The 17,362-nt window shown below is 42.8% G+C and overlaps 1 long non-coding RNA gene across 2 annotated transcripts in view; it reads right to left on the bottom strand.

The window, feature by feature from the left end:
- Positions 1 to 3,993: 3,993 nt before the first annotated feature.
- The window catches only part of LOC132437252 (uncharacterized), a 64,066-nt gene continuing 50,697 nt past the window's right edge, over positions 3,994 to 17,362 (bottom strand). For both annotated transcript variants that reach the window (XR_009521988.1, XR_009521987.1), the window contains exon 3: positions 3,994 to 4,140. This is a non-coding gene — a long non-coding RNA (uncharacterized lncRNA). The remainder of the gene's footprint in view (positions 4,141 to 17,362) is intronic.

Below are 17,362 nucleotides of genomic sequence, written 5' to 3'. Positions count from 1 at the left end.
GTAGGTCTGAAATGATAGCTCATTCTGAATTTGGTATTAATTTCCGCAATTAGTAATGAATTTGAAATTCTTTTCATATACTTACTAATCATTTGAGTTTGCTCTTCTGTGACAAGTCTGCTCACATGTTTTGCTCATTTCCCCAATGTTTTTCTGTTGTTCTGTTTGCCATTTTCTTATTAATTTGTAGGTTGCCTTTTTATATTCTAATTACTATTTTTTCATTCGACATATATGTTGCAAATACCTTCTCCAAATTTTTGGCTGGCTTTCCACAAAGAGAAAGTCAGTTTTAAGGTTGGCAAATTTAATTTTTTTTCCCTTTGTAAGCAAAAATCTTACCTGCAAAATCTTTTTGTTTCCAGAGGTCATAAAAATGTTATCCTGTATTTTCACCTAAACATTTTAAAGCTTTTTTTCCCATATTTAAATAATTAATATCTCTGAATTTGTTTTAGGGATATAGTAAAGAATAGTGAGGAATTTTTTTTTTCCATGAATTCAAGGGAGCCACATAGTCTGAAGCAAGACCACCTGGATTCAGTAATTAAAATGTTACAGCATTCTCCATTGCATTCGTGCTCCTCCTTTGAAAATGGTATTTCCATGTACCTTATAGTTTTTATTGCTTTTATGACTACTGACTTTTTTTAAAATTTGGTTACTTTTTCTAACTTGTTTGCTCTTATATAAAAATACTATTGACTTTTATTTGTAAATTTTCTGTTTTAATAAATTCTATAGATTCTTCTGTGTTCTCTATGTAAACAGTTACATCATAAGTGTGATTTTCTATATAAAATAAACAACAAGGACCTGCTGTAGAGCACAGGGAACTACATTCAGTATCTTGTAATAACCTACAATGGAAAAGAATCTGAAAAAGTATATATATGTGTGTATATATATATATATATATATATATGTGTGTGTGTGTGTGTGTGTGTAAATATATATACATATATATTTGTATAACTGAATCACTGCTGTATACCTGAAACTAACACAATATTGTAAATCAGCTATACTTCAATAAAAAAGTATGATTTTCAAGTTGTATGTGTGTATGCGCACATGTATAAGGATACATTAAAGACTAAAATGTATCCATTATTCTATTATTTTACCACTGGAAAATTGAAGTCCTTTTGTAAATTTATTGCATCATTTGTCCATATACATAAACTTTCTATAGCATATATTTTGATATGTTTTCTCATTTTTAAATAATATCTATTCGATGAGAAAACTTAGAAAATAGGCATAACAAGAAAATCAAAATCACCCATAATTCTACCACAATTTAATAAAATTCAACAATATATACTTTAATAACCTACTTTGTATCCAAATGTAGCTATTTATTTCCTATTTTCAAAGATTTTCCTTTCTAGTGAATAGCTACTGTCAACTTTTTGATGTTCTACTCATTCGGTCCTTTTTCTAATGATAAATTCATATTTTTAACACAAATGAGGTAATATTATACATGTAATTATGTAACCTGATATATTTCATAAATAATATATGTAGCTTTTTTCACATCACTGAAAATTCTTCTGCAATATTATTTTTGATGAATGCATATTATATTCCATTATACATGGAATTATATTGCATGTATATTATATTATATTCCATTGTACATGGAATTATATGCATATTTTTGTTATAATTAATTATTTTGTTGCATACATACTGTGTTCAATTTTTGCTACTATAAATAGTTATAACTTTGCGCCGTTCTGTGATGATTTCCTCAGAAAAATTTCTGGAAGTGGAGTGCAAAATTCTAAGTTTTTAAAAAAATTGTATTGCCGAATTGCCTTCCAGAGATTATGTTCTAATATGAACGTCCACCAACAGTGCGTCTGATCCGTTCTGTAATCCTCTCTCTCTCTCTCTCTCTCTCTCTCTCACACACACACACAAACACACACACACACACACACACACACACACACACACACACACACACGTCTCAAGACTCTAAACTTGAATCATTAAATGGAACCCAAAAACTTCCTAAAATTTTCACTAAAACTACCTGGGAAAACTCCTTGCAAAATTCCCCACCCTAGATATTGTTATGCTTGCTCCCACTGAGTTTAAGGAAAAAAAAAAAAAAAAGGATTTTCTCCGGGCAGTTTTCACCAAGAAGACTAGAGTATAAAACTTGATTTTTCTTTCTAAGGTTGAGAGAAGCTTTTTATTTTAATTTGATCACATCTGATGGAATTCCTTCATGTATTTATTGCTTTGTTTCTAAATATAAGTATGACAAGCTCATCTCTGTCTGTGGTTCTGCGGGGGTTTTTGGAAACAATTTTAGCTTCGGGCATACCCCTGAACGTGGGCAGCGCCCACGCACTCTCATCTCAGCCTCCACTTACCCTTTTGGGAAATCCTGATACCCTTATGGGGAGGGGTTTTTTTTCTGCTTTTTTTCTTTTTTACCACTCTCAACTCAAAGAGGGGTTTTCTTCTATCCCCAGCCCAACTTTAACTTACACAGTTTTTTAACAGGTAGTACTATATTGAGAATGCTTGTTCTGCAATATTAGTTCAGTGTGTCTCACCCCTGGAGACACATTAAAATCACTTAGGGAGTTTTTTAAATACCCATCTCTAAGCCCTACCTCGAGATTCAGGTTGAACTTTTCTGAGGCATCAGCCCCGGTCCTTGGTGTTCTAATGTGGATTCTGTCCTCTACCACTGTCATCATCAAAATGACCTCTCCAGAAGAATGGGCTTAGAAAAGGGAAAGCAAGGAGCTGAAGAGAGGATACTCATGAAGCAGAAATGAAAGACTCTCTCTTTTTGTAGCCAAGCAAGATGTTAAAGGTGAAGAAGGTTAAATCGTGTCAGTTTAAGAAAATTAGGTAATGTAAGAATTTCATCATTTCATCATCGTGTTTGGAACATCCATTTCAGCTCGGTGATCTGCTTGATAAATCATGAGTGTCTTCCAAAAGTGTAATTTTACAGTTTATTACTTCTCATTTCCCTTCAAAGAGGGGGGAAGAAGGAAAGTATAGGGATGGGGAGGGAGGAAAGGGCAGGAGAGAGGGCACAAAAAATGTGAAGGGTAAAAATAAGGGACAGGAGAGAAAGTGTGAGTAAAACCTGTCAAGAGAGCAGAAGCGTACAAGCAAGGGAATAGCAGATCAATGGCGGATAAGAGACCCCTGTGAGGGGCAGGCAGGGAGGCTCATTAAACACTTGTCAAGTGAAAACATTCAATGGAAAAGAAGGAGGTCAAAGTAGAGGAAGATTGACGGGAAAGGAAGAGGGAAACAGGCAACACCAGTGCTTGGGGCTCACCTCAGACAGAAATACAAGGCAAAATATAGGACCCCAAGAATCGACCTTCCCATTTCCTCATATGCTCCTAGTCTTATAGTGCAAGTAGCTCTCAAAAGAAAATTCAATCCCCAATTCTTAAACAAGACAGCAGTTACTCAAGACATCATAGATGGAGATGCTATAACTTTCTTCAGTGATCTGTTTATCTTACAATTAAATTTTCCTCAATTGTTTTCTTTAATAATGTCTGTGCAGTTACAAATTAGAAATAAACATTAGTTATTATTCTCCTTCTATAAAAATTAATGTATATTTAAGTATCTTTCCTATAACTTCCATCTATCTACCTTAATTCAAGTGGTAAAAGAGAAGGACTGTGTTTACGGGCAGGGTCGAGGTGAGAAAATTTTGTTTTGTAAAGGTAGCATGTACCTTTCTTAATTCTTCTATAGGAATTAAGAATGCTTGTAGGGCTTCCCTGGTGGTGCAGTGGTTGAGAGTCCGCCTGCCGATGCAGGGGACACGGATTCGTGCCCCGGTCCGGGAGGATCCCACATGCTGCAGAGCGGCTGGAAAAAAAAAAGAATGCTTGTAACGGCACATACAGAAACACCCATGATTTCAGCTGTATTGTTTATAAGAAGCCTGGAGATAGGTACTTCCAGGGTTCAGTAAGTGTCTCAATAACTGTTAGGTTCCCAAGCGATGCGTCTGTCTGCTCAGCCAGCCTCAAGGTGTTGTCTTTGTCCTTGTGGCTTTGCTTCATCGTTGTAAGATTTTGTCCTCAACTCAACATCTCAAGCAGGTATGGGGGACGAGGGCAAGTTTCTCTCCTGTTAATTAGAAAACAAAATATCTTTCCCAAAAGTCCCTCCACAAATCTACTCAATGCTTTCTTCACCAGAAATGGACCCAATGGCCACCCTCAGTTCCAAGAGAGTGTGAGAAAGAAATTCTGTGGCTGCCATAATGGGAAGAGGGATGGGAGAAGGGGGCTGAGGGTGGCTTTGAGGAAACCCAACCACAGGAACTTCCATCTCTCACCCCTCCTTTGGCTGGGGTCCCTTTCTGTCCTCCTCTCCTGCTTCATGCCTTCAAGCACCATTTCCAAAGTCTATTCCTTTTATAGAAACACAAGCCTATGGAATTTCCACCTATTAAAATAAAACCCAGCACATGGACATGTATTTTTTAAATATTATTTTTATAATAATAACAACACTGTTTTCCTGGGGTCATTACTTACCTAATAGGTTATTTAGGTCCCTTGTCTCTTCCTTGTCATCTACCACCTTTAAAACTCCTGACTTCAAATATAACATGACTATAGCTGGTCTTGCAAGAGCTATGAACCAATCATTTGCGGGTTAATTATTGCTTTCATCAGTTAAGCCATGTATCCACAAATTCTCCAGCGTCTTTAAAATCTCCCTCCACCCCAATAATCTTATTCTTTTTAGCAACAGAAAATTGTCTGTTCCTATTTTATTTTCCTATAAATAAAGCTCAGTTGTTTTTATTCTCAAAGAGTGTTCCTTATGGGCATTCAACGCTTACTGCCCACTAAGAAATCTTCCCTGACCCTCCAAGGGTGTCAGGGCTTGAAAGCGTTGGAAACTGTGCTGTGTTCTCATAGTTTCCACATCATGTATATTATAGACACCACCGTGGACGCCGCAGTGCATGTGAGCATGCTGTATTCACTTCAGCAACCCCTGGAGCTCAGCTTAACCTCCAGATTAGAGTGGCCCCTTTTCAGAGACACTGGGCGAGTGCTGATTGAATTGAAATGAAGGGAAAGGATCTGAAATGCCCCATTTGGCCACATGACAGTCAGCTGGTTGCAGCTGATTCACCCAGACCAGGTAATGATCTGTAGAGCAAGTCCCTCCGGAGCTTCCTTCTGCCACAATCTCTCACCACGGCGTTCTTCACCAAAAAACTCCCCTCCCATCAAGTCAAACAGAAAAATAAGCAGATTTAGGCAGTGAATGGAAGTGAGGATTGATGGCTAAAGCCACACTCCTTTTTGGCATCTTCGCTGCTCATTTGTGCTGGGGAAGCACTTTTATGCTACAAAACAGGTTGATTGGCAGGAGGACAGGCAGGAAATATGTTAGGGAAACAACAGAATTCTGGAGCCAAATTGCCTCTCTCCTGCCCCTTAAGCTCTTCTTCTTTGGTGGCCATTCTTTTCATTTAAATTCATTTCCTATTTAGAGATTCTTCTTGGACAGGTCCTGAGGGCATCCTAACGAATTAGTCCAGCAAGCACAGTGGCTTCCTTTTTTGTCAGCCTGCGAGATCCGCCATCATTTTTAACTCTCTCTTAATCAAAGTCTTTGAAATCAAATTGGACTATATCCAAAAGCAGTCTTGTCTATCAGTACAATTGAAAAATGTACTTCTTGGGGACTTCCCTGGTGGCACAGTGGCTAAGAATCGACCTGCCAATGCAGGAGACATGGGTTCAAGCCCTGGTCCAGGAAGATCCCACATGCCGCGAAGCAACAAATCCCGTGTGCCACAACTACTGAGCCTGTGCTCTAGAGCCCGTGAGCCACAACTACTGAAGCCTGCATGCCACAACTACTGAAGCCCGCATGCCTAGAGCCCGTGCTCTGCAACAAAGAGAAGCCGCCATAATGAGAAGCCTGCGCACCGCAACGAAGAGTAGCCCCCCCTTGCCGCAACTAGAGAAAGCCCGCGTGCAGCAACGAAGACCCAACAGCCAATAATAAGTAAATATTAAAAAGAAAAGAAAAATGTACCTCTTGAGAGCTTGTTTGGAGGTTCTAGCAGGGGATCACAGCTACTCTTATACCCTTGACCGAAGAACGGTCCTCCTCTATGGGGAAGGTCATCATCTTGAAAGGAGCACGCAGCTTTGGGAGGGACGCACATGGTGGGGGAAGAAGGGGACACCCGCCTATCCAACGAGATCAGCCGAATCAAGCCTGGCGATCAATGGGGTGACAGATGTCGCAGCCAGATCGCCCTCACATCCAAAAAAAGTACTTCTTGGTGAAAGACTTAGTTCATTAATCTCATCTAACTTTATGATCACCCCTCAATGTACCACCTTAGCATTTATATTCCCAACGTCTCCTTCAATTTCTTATTTACTGTGAGTGAATGTTATCCCCAGTTAGAAAGTAGGCTTCTTAAAAAGAGGACTGTGTTGTGTTCTATCACGTTTTAAAATCCTTCTACTTGAAAATATTGTTCCACCTGCTAATGTGCTCATCATTCTATTGTTATGTGTGATGGATTTAACCTGCCCCTGTCATAGAAAATTCTGACCTGTAAGACACTCGGTTCAGTATAAAGTCACTTGTATTCTTAGCGAACTCATATAATGATCCGCATATTGTAAATGCTGAGCAGTCCTAACTGCCTGTTAGATATTCAAACAGGGCTGGACTTTTGCAACCAGGCTACTATATTTGCAATTAAATGAGTGAAAAGGACACTATAAAGATCAGTGCTGACCCTCGAAAAAGTTGCAAGTGAGACACTTTTCAATAAAAAACATACTTTAAATTATGTCACATCACAGGAGACTGGAGACAAGGAATCAGGCTGAAAGCAAAATCAACAACACCGGCTCTCTCTAGGTTTGAGTTCCATCATTTTTAGTTGGCTCCCTTTTGTTCTCCTGCTTTTTGGATCGTGATGAAAAATGATACCATAATGGTGAATACATGTCATTATACATTTGTCAAAACCCATAGATTATACAACACAAAGAGTGAACCCTAACGTACACTCTGGATTTTAGTTAATAATAATGTATTAATATGGGCTCATCAGTTGTAAAGAATATACCACACTAATGCAAGATGTTACTAATAGGGGAAATGGAGCAGGTGAGAGAGCATATGAGAACTCTGTAATTTCATTTCAATTTCTCTGTAAACCTAAAACATGAAGTCTATTAATTTAAAAAAACTAATGTACATTAAGTGTCTAAAACACAGGGAAGGGACTTCCCTGGTGGTCCAGTGACTAAGACTCTGAGCTCCCAATGCAGGGGGCCCGGGTTCAATCCCTGGTCGGGGAACTAGATCCCATATGCCGCAACTAAGAATTCTCGTGCCACAACTAAAGATCCCGAATGATGAAACTAAGACCCGGCGCAGCCAAATAAATAAATATGTTTAAAAAAAATAAATTAAACACAGGGAACACTCAATAAATAATAGCTATTATTATTCACCAGCTCCCTGGTGAGTATATCCATGACACAGTAACTTCCATAGCTGGCTAAGGGTACCCATTATGTTAGAGTTTCTCAACCTTGGTACACCACTGGCATTTAGACTAGATAACATTTTATTGTGAAGGGCTGTCCTGAGCACTGTAGGATTTTAGCAGCATCTATTCTCTGCTAACTAGAGAGAACCTGCTCCGCATCAACCCCCATCTTCATTCCGTGACAACAGAAAATGTCTCCAGACTGTCCAATGCCCCCTGGGGGAAACAAGTCACACCCAGTTGAAAACCACTGCATTAAGAGCTTTCGAAGAAAAATAAAAGGGCTCCAAAGATCTTAACCTGTACCTCTGTCACGTTAGATGAGAGTTTCCAAACTCTAAATATAAAACGTATGCCACTAGAAATAAATCCTATCTGCTGGGGATTTTTCATTTCATGATTTTGGCCTTGGGACCAAGATAGCTGGGGACCTAACCTGGTTTGGCATTACTTGAAAGCTGAGAGGCTATTCAGTCTCTGCTTTTGGAAGTTTCTTGTCCAAACTGATCCAAATAAAACTAAAACCGTATGGCTAGAGCAGGGGTGTGATACTTACCCTTTTTACCCTCATCCTTTCGATACAAGCACAGGAGCCGAGAGTGGCAAATATCTTTGCTGTAAGGACATTTTCAACCTGTTTTTTGTTTTGTTTTGTTTTGGGCTGCGCCGCACAGCTTGCGGAACCTTAGTTCCCCAACAGGGACTGAACCCCTGCCCTCAGCAGTGAGCGCGCAGAGTCCTAACCATTGCACCAACGGGGAATTCCCTGTTTTGTTTTGTTTAAACAATTATTTAGGACATTTTGATACATCGTGGTATTTTCCTCCCAAGAAAAAGAGTTTTCAGATTAGTAATATTTTTCATCACTAATCTCAGCCTTAGCCCCTAAACCTCAATCAAAGGGTCTGGAGAAAAGCAAAAGAGCCTGTTTGTTACTTGTTAGGTTAAAAGGGGATTTTATGGGGTCACATTAATTGGGTCGGATACCCTATGACTATCTTCTTGAAGTTTGAAAGCTGGGAGTTTCCAGGAGATATGCTAATCTTGATTTGCCTGTATGAGTTTTTATTAGGTACCAGCCAAAAGATTGTATTTATTTGTTTATTTATGTAAAAAGTGAGGGATTTCGACACTAGGCCCCAGTCCAGGGGAATTCATGGTTCAATAAAGACTAACAGCCCAGACGGGGCTAGTGCTTTCCCCACTGGGTTTCTCAGGATTCCCTATCAAAGGAAAAGAGGCCTCCTAAGAAAGAGCTTCGGATGAATAATTCCTTCTCACCAAAACTCCTTAGTATAGCCAAAAGATACTCTAGCTAGATGGGGAAGGAGGAGGGGGAAGGTGGGCAGGGGATAAGTAGGAACATGTGTGAGATGGGGGCTCAGCTGGCTCCAACCTAAGAGAAGACCCTTGGTTACTGTGCTGCCCAGCAGGCCCACTTCTAACACTGCAGAGCTTCCGTGGGGCTTGAACGGTTAGTTAAGAGTGTTTAGGGTTATGGGCTGTACGCTAGGCCAGCATGTGGCATCAGATCACAAGACACAGAGCCACGCGTATGTTATTCTTCAACAAATTTACTTTTTATGTGTGTGTGAAACACTGGGCTCTCACACACAGGAGCTAGATGATTCTTGCAGTAAATAAACACATAACATCAGTCATCTAAATCATCAAGACTCCTTACTCAGAGATTTCAGTAAAAGGGGCAAGCAGTTAATTCTGGCCAAGTATCAGAATCAACGTGTGGAATTTTTTAATACTATGGACACCCAACTTCTGCTCCAGCTCTTCTTAATGATATTCCTGGGGTAAAGTTCAAGCATCAGCATTAGTTTGAGGTTGGAAGCCAAGTTTACGTAGGCTATGTAAAAACAGTAGTTCCAGAAGGTCACCCGACTGTGTCCCATCTGGATGGCTGACGAGTATCGGTAGCACATGTCATGCCCTGTCTCTGGTGAGGATACGAAGCGGAGAACAAAGGGTGCCTGTGTTCCGTAGTTCACCTTGGATGGCCATGGCCTCAAACCTTCCGCACATATATCTTTCTCTCCATAAAACTGTTACCACAGCCAGCCTCCTGTTTGTGCTTAATAAATGAACGAATTAAGGAAGCAGCTGTCTGATTCCATTCCCCAGGTCCCTAGTTCTGTCTCATCAATCGGTACCTACATATATATTAAAAGAAGCAATAAAGGTTTGAGATTCCTGAGGGATCTGGAATAATCTCCCATGGGAAAAAATAGTTCTTACAATAGCTCATGTGTCTGAAACCTGGAGAAGCCCTGCCAGAAGGTGACATTTTTAGGGGGAAGTTGAGCACGTTCAGAATGTAAAAGGTCCTTTTATGTAGACAAACATCCTGTGTGAAGAAAGTTTTAAATTTACATTTAAAAGACTTATTGAAAATTGAATCAGAGAAATTGTATAATAAGCCAGATCCCTTTGGCCTGGTCAGGGGAGAGCTGGAGGGGCCATCTCTCAGAGCTGACAGTAGCACCAGCCAGCACAGTGACTCTCAGCCCTGCCCCGTGATGCACGATGACCTCTGGGGTTCATAACCCCATAATGCGTGGATGACCTCTTGATGCTGTCTCGTAAAAGATATGGTCTCCAATGGTGGGGCGTTCGGATTCACTACTGGGCAAACTCTGCCTCTGGTGGAGTCCTGTGCAACAGAACCTTGAGAGTTCAGCTGCAAAATTTAATTGTGACTGAAAATTATCTCAAAGGTCAAACCATAATCAGATGGGTAAGTTGTGGTTCTGCCACTAAATAACCCTCTGTGACTTCGAGGATGTTAATCAGTTCACTCATTCTTTCATTTATTGGTTTGTTTATTCATGTACTTATAAAGTACCTGTTATGTGCCAAAAGATACGTCAATAACTGGGGACACAACAATAATCAAAACAGAAAGCCTCGTGCCCTTGCCTGGTGCGGAAACAGACATAAAGCATCACATGGATATGTGTAGAGTTAGAACTTATGATAAGGATTGGAAAGGAATGGTGTAACAAGAGGACCCCGCCCCCCGTTAGGCTGAGGGGTAGGACCTCTCAGGGTCATTAAACTGAAACCTAAAGGATAATTAGGACTCAGACCAAAAGGTGTGGGAAGAGGGTACCAGACATTGACAGGGGTGAAGGCTGGTGTTCAAGGGAAAGAGTGTTTGGAGAAGTAGCCATGGGAGTTACAAATCTTTGCCTCACAGTGATGAAAATGGCAGCCCAAGGATTCTTAAGCAGACATGAAGGAAAATGAAAGAAGGAGGTGCTGAAAGAAAAGAGAGAGTGAGTGCATTGGGTCAGGCTCAAGGCTGATGAGATGGCAAACTGTTGGAGTGATGGAAGTCTAGCTTACGCGCTAAAAGGATGCGATTTTCTCCTTGGAGAAGTTCTCCTGTGAACTAGTAATAGAGGTGGTGTCCAGGACATGGCAATGGGGTACGGCTGAGGTGGAGTGCAAGAGAAATGTACCGTAATGAGGAGGTCGTAGGACAGGGCCTGTAGGATGGGCTCTACGTCAAATGGATCTGTGGGTTATTTATGTTTTTTAGGATAAAGACTAGTCCAGGTGCCAGAGTCTTCAGTGAGTGAGGACAAGTGATCAGGAGGCTTGCAGACAATCACCTCACTCCCCTGGGGGAAGCCCCTAGGCCTTTTGCAGTAAGCAGTAACAATACTCACTGGTTTTTTTTCACTCTTTCAACATAGTGAAAAACATGCTAGACTTAAAATCAGAATACCCGGGTTCAAGTTCTGGCCCTGAGACTCTCTAAATGTGCCCTTTACCTTGGACATGTCACTCTGAGCCTTTGAGTCTGGGTTTTCTCACCTGTGAATTATATAAATGACCTTCAGAAGTTTGGTGAGAGGCAGGAAAGGGATGGTGTGCCTCCCTAGGTAAGTACATCAGAATTTCCAGGGCAGTGGTTTTCAACCCTGCTTGTACATGAGAATTACCTGCATTTGGTCTAGGTTGGGCTAAGCTTTGGAATTTTTTAAAAGGTCCCCCAGTGATTCTAATGAGCAGAGTTTGGGAACCATTGCTCAAGGAAAACAGATGTCAATGTCGTTTAAAAAGCTTATTCAAGGGCTTCCCTGGTGGCACAGTGGTTGAGAATCTGCCTGCTAATGCAGGGGACATGGGTTCGAGCCCTGGTCTGGGAGGATCCCACATGCCGCGGAGCGACTAGGCCCGTGAGCCACAACTACTGAGCCTGCGCGTCTGGAGCCTGTGCTCTGCAACAAGAGAGGCCGCCATAGTGAGAGGCCCGCGCACCGCAATGAAGAGTGGCCCTCGCTTGCCGCAACTAGAGAAAGCCCTCGCACAGAAACGAAGACCCAACACAGCCAAGAATAAATAAATTAATTAATAAACTCCTACCCCCAACATCTTTAAAAAAAGACGCTTATTCAATATACACCACTAGAATATAAGCCTCATTTCCTTGTTTTGTTCACCAAAATGACCCTAGTACCCAGAATATCTGACACAGAGTGGGCACTCAATAAATTGTGTTTGGCAGTATCTTGATTATAAAGCAGAGCAGAGCACTTCCCCAGGGATACAAACAAAGTCAAAATTGCTACTGAAATTCTTATTCAGTTACTTAATTCTCTGGTCAATCCTGGCCACAGAACTGCAGGTGACCCTGTAGCCTCAAGCATAAGTCTAAAATATTAAGTAGAATTTGTTTACCTATAATTAACCTTCTGAAATGCCCCTCTCCCCACACACTGACACAAAATGTGACCTCGATCTCATGAGAAGTCTGTATTCAGGGAATTTCTTTTCATCACACCCCTGGGGAAGACTGAAGCATGTTTCTCTCTCTGCTCCCACGGCCCCTTGAACCTCATCCTCATCCCACAGCCATCACAGACTGTAAAGATGGTCTGTTTGTAAGTCTGTCACCTCCCTTTATGCAAAGTTCCCTGAAAATAGAGAATTCATATTTTCCTTGTAATTCTAACACCTATTGATGGTGATGATGATAACGGTGATGATGTCCCTGGAATCGAAACCATATAATGAATACTTTTTTTTTTTTTTTTTTTTGCGGTACGCGGGCCTCTCACTGTTGTGGCCTCTCCCGTTGTGTAGCACAGGCTCCGGACGCGCAGGCTCAGCGGCCATGGCTCACGGGCGCAGCTGCTCCGCGGCATGTGGGATCTTCCCGGACCGGGGCACAAACCCGTGTCCCCTGCATAGGCAGGCGAACTGTCAACCACTGCGCCACCAGGGAAGCCCATTAATACATTTTTATACTGTCTGGGACACTGTATTTCCCTTCTGATAGAGAAAGAACCAGGAGTAAACCACAGATGCCAACCAGAAATTTACTCTGTGATGAGCGGTGGGTTAACTTAAAAGGTTTATACTTTCCTGGGACAAAGATAAAAGGGAAGGAATGGAAGAAGTCTTTGATGGGCACCTAAGAACTGGCTGGTGGGCTCAGGTTACTGGATTTTCCCAGCCTGCTTTGGGGAGGTCAGCCAACCTTGGCAACAAAAGCACCAGGATGAAAGGAGAGCTTATTGGGGTCAGAGGTATTCCTAGCTGCAAATTCTTCTACCATGTGGTCTCCCAGAAATAACCAGAGAATGAGAATTGGGAAATTCAGTCTCCCGTCTTGTTATTAACCAGCTGAGTGATACTGAGTAAGCCACTTAAATGTTCTATGGGGGAATCTTTTCATCCATAAAAGAAATGGCTGAAAGTTGTTGCCTTACGGTGTGGTAGTGAAAACAAAAACTAGGTACTACGTGTAAAACCTCTTTACAATGAAACTCTTTAGTTGCTATACGAAGTGACGGAGTTAGCAAAGCACTGCTCATACCACGTCAGTAACTTAGGTTCCCCGGGGCTTTGCTGCATGAGCTCCAAGGGCAAGGCCCTCATGTGAGTGGCCCCTCGGTTCAGCACAGGGCCTGGGCATTAAGTGTCGCCAAGCTGTTGCCTATGTGGCCTGTCATTTGAGCTGTGAATGGTGCTATTGTCTCCCCTGAGAACAGACAAGAGCCCAAGGGAAATACAAACTTTCCAGAATACTTCAAGCTCTCCATTCCCACCCTCACCTGACCCCCCTCTCCCGCTGTAAGGTAATAATTAGAGCCTCTTTGAAAATGTTAAATTACCTGCCCAGGCCTGCTAGACCTCCTACCTGTGGATGGAGGGACAGAGCTGCCAGGGGCCCTGAAGAACTGAGCATCACCCCCAGTGGCGTCCCCATCCTTGTTTTTTGCAGTTCTTCCTCCACACCCACTTTTGCAACTTTTCCTCTTTATCCCTCTTGATAAAAATCCAAATTGCCCAGTAGCTGCTAATCCACAAGAACAGCTCCTCCTTCTTCAGAGAACCATCTTTGACCAACCAGCCGTGAAGCTAGCTGGGCTTCTGCCTACTCCCTCCTGCTAAGGCCCCATAAAATAGTCCACCGTCCTCCAAGTTAGAGAGTCTGACACCTGGCATTCTAAGTGAAGGCTTATGTTAACGGTATTCTCACTCGTTTTCTTCCTCTGCCTTTACGGCAAGTGGGTACCAGCATAGGCGAGACATGGTAGCTCTTATTTTCTGACTTCCTTTCATGGTCAGTAGAACAAAGGCATCTTTCCTTCTCTTCTTGCTGTTGTCATCATTTAGATGGGGCTGAGCCTTGTTGGGGAGAGAAAAAATTTTTTTTCTTCTACCCATCATAGGTTCTCCAGCTGGGACACTGTAAACCGGACTGACAAAAGACAGATTAACAAGAGGAAAACAAGTTTATTAACATGGGCATCGCACCTCACATGGGAACACTCGGGGATGTGTGACTGAAAGGGGTGGTTAGAACTCGGGGTCTGTATATCTTAGCTGGGCAACGGGAGGGGGAGAGAGGGCACTTACGGAAAAGCAAATTACTTTTTGGAAAGATAACTGAGCCCTTAAGAGAATAGATGGGAGATATGATTACTTGTGAGATGTCTGTCTGGATGTGGTATGGTCTTCTCTGCTCCCAAAAGAGAACATTAGTGTTGCTCCCAGGGAAAGAATTTATGACCATTGAGTTCTTTCGAGAGGTTCTGCTTTTAGGCAGATAAGGGATGTCAGGAATTCAAATGTTTTCATGTCAAAAGAATTCTTATGTCAAAGTGGCACATTTGGGGGGTGGAACATGCTGCTTCCCTCAACTTTCTAGACCAAATCACTACACGTCGTGTTATGGGATTGACTTTGAGGACTGAACAAGTCTTCAACCTTGCTTTGGGCAGGGCTGGGGCTGGGGTGCATTGACTGGAGAAAAAAATGCACCACGTGAGAGTTGTGGGTTAAGTTTTATTGGGGGCCAAATGAGGGCTAGAGCCCTGGAGACAGCCTCTCAGAGAGCTCTGAGGAGCTGCTCTGAAGAGGTGGGGGGGGGTCAGTTTATATATATGATTTGGAAAAGGGGGTACGTGCAATCATGCACGCATTTTGGCAGAAGGTTGCTGCCAGTCAGGAGGAGCAGATGCCACCATGAATGATCTTAGTGCTTTTCTAGATATGAGAAGATGTGAGAAAATGGGCTCATAAAATCTTGTCCTGAAAATATCTAACTATCTGAAGGCCTGTTCTCCTAGTTTTCCCCAGAGCACGGAGTGCCTCATTCCTGATCTCAGCCCCAAATTCCTTTCAGGGGGTGTTGAGGGTCAGCGACTGCAGTGGCAAATGACTTCATTCTTGTAGAACCAGATGGCAAGTGACAATTTTTAGTTGGCAGGTGAGACAAGTGAACACTGGCCTTGACTGCAAAATTTAGGTGGGGTAGAGGGGGCAAAACCCTATCATCAAGATAGATAGGATTTTAATGCTGTATTTTAAAAACTAAAAAGCAATGGAAAAATCCAAGGTGAACAAATAAGAAAATTTTACACTAAACTAGGATCAGTATTATTGAATACAGGCCACTGGCCAAAGGGATCTATTTTTTTTTTTTTTTTTTTTTGGCGGTACGCGGGCCTCTCACTGTTGTGGCCTCTCCGGTTGCGGAGCACAGGCTCCGGACGCGCAGACTCAGCGGCCATGGCTCACGGGCCCAGCCGCTCCGCGGCATGTGGGATCTTCCCGGACCGGGGCACGAACCCGTGTTCCCTGCGTCGGCAGACAGACTCTCAACCACTGCGCCACCAGGGAAGCCCTTCGAGGGATCTATTTCTGATACAGATTTGTGCTGACTGCTTCCTTGTATGGGAACCTACCTCCAGTGGGGATTTTCCTAAACCACAGCATCCTCAAAAGTCTCCCATGTTCTCCTCTCCTTCCTTCACCTGCGAGTCCATCCTCACGTGTTTCACACCAGCAGCCAACATTTCTCAGCCATATGCTAGGCAACGAGCCAAGATCTTCGCATTCATGATGTCAGGTGACCCTCAGCACCTGCACAAGTACTAGTAAAGCAGGTCCTGGTGTTACCCAAATTTTATGTTTTACAGTTGAAAAAGCTTCAGAGAGGTGGAACCACAGCCACAGGTGACACAGCCAGTACACAGCAGAGCAGAAACCCGACTCACCCACCCTCTGTACTGCTCCTCACAGATTAAGTCCTCCGTCTTGTCTTTTCTTCTACATGTCATTCATCAACTGCAGTCAGGATTCCCTTTCCAAGATCTCCTGACTTGTCTCTTTAGAAGCTTTATGTTGAATTAGAAGCTTCGCTGAAATTTATCTTGCCAAAACGGAAAGGCGGAAGGGGCGTTAGAGAGAAAGCATTTAATCCAAAACATTCTATTCCCTCAATTTGCAAAATAGGAAACTGAGTCCTGGAAGGGCCATGTGACTTGCCAAGTTGGCGTTTTGGTAACCCCAGGAGAACCTGCTCTGCGGCTCTGCCTTTCCTCTTCCCACCAAACGAAGGCTCCGTGTCGTACTGTCCTGTCCTGAGTTCTCCCGCCCCTGTCAGTCCACTGGGAGTTTTCCCACCAGTTTCCAGGTTGTGGGCTTTGTTCCGCAGACTGCTCTAGTTTTCTCCCCTTCAAGCCCATGTACTCCCTACTCCCCAGAAATGGCCATTGACGGCTTCCTACGTGCAAGGGGTTTTGCTGATACTTTAGGCGGCCCTCTGAAAAACAAATCAATAAACGTCTGGCGCAGAATAGAGCTTTGGGGCTTGAAAAACAAAAAGCGGGGGTTGGGTGGCGGGTGGGATCTGGTCAACCTCTTGGAATGCACCTTGGGACGGACAGGATAGATGAAAGGAAACTTTCCATGAGATGAGAGGAATCTAGTGCCTTAGAATCCCGAAATGGCCCAAGCCATTGGCAGGCTCATATGTCACCCTGGTACCGAGGGTTCCCAAATTCCATCCACAGGGGAGCTTCACCCAGAAAGGCTGCCGTCTGGGAATGTTCCCGCTTATTCTGCCAATGATTAGCAAGTTAGGGAAAAAGAACCAGAACATTCTAAAACATTCTGTAAAACCTGGGGGCAAAAATGCACCAAAACAGAAGGAATTAGTTGTTTCAAGTGGATGGTGTTCAGGTAAAGGAGACATTTTTAAATATTTGATGGAAAACTCTAACCACCAACCTGTGGACTTGGCATCACTGCTCAAGGGAAGGGACAGGAAGTGATTGGGATTTCTGGATCTTCCTTCCACTTTTTAAATGGAAGCAAAGAATCATCCTCTATGAGTCCTTGAGGGTACGGCAAAAAGAGCTTCCTCCCTCGTCCTGGTTTTGTCCCATCAGCTCCACTCTGGGGCTACTGAGAGGCATAGCACGTTACAGTTGCACAGAAAGTCCTTTGCAGGAGGGATAGGAAATAAAATAGAAACTGGAT

This window comes from Delphinus delphis, chromosome 14, assembly GCF_949987515.2.
Source record: "Delphinus delphis chromosome 14, mDelDel1.2, whole genome shotgun sequence".
Classification (NCBI taxonomy): domain Eukaryota; kingdom Metazoa; phylum Chordata; class Mammalia; order Artiodactyla; family Delphinidae; genus Delphinus; species Delphinus delphis.
The sequence above is the reverse complement of the archived record's forward strand: the minus strand, read 5'-3'. Positions and strand labels throughout refer to the sequence as shown.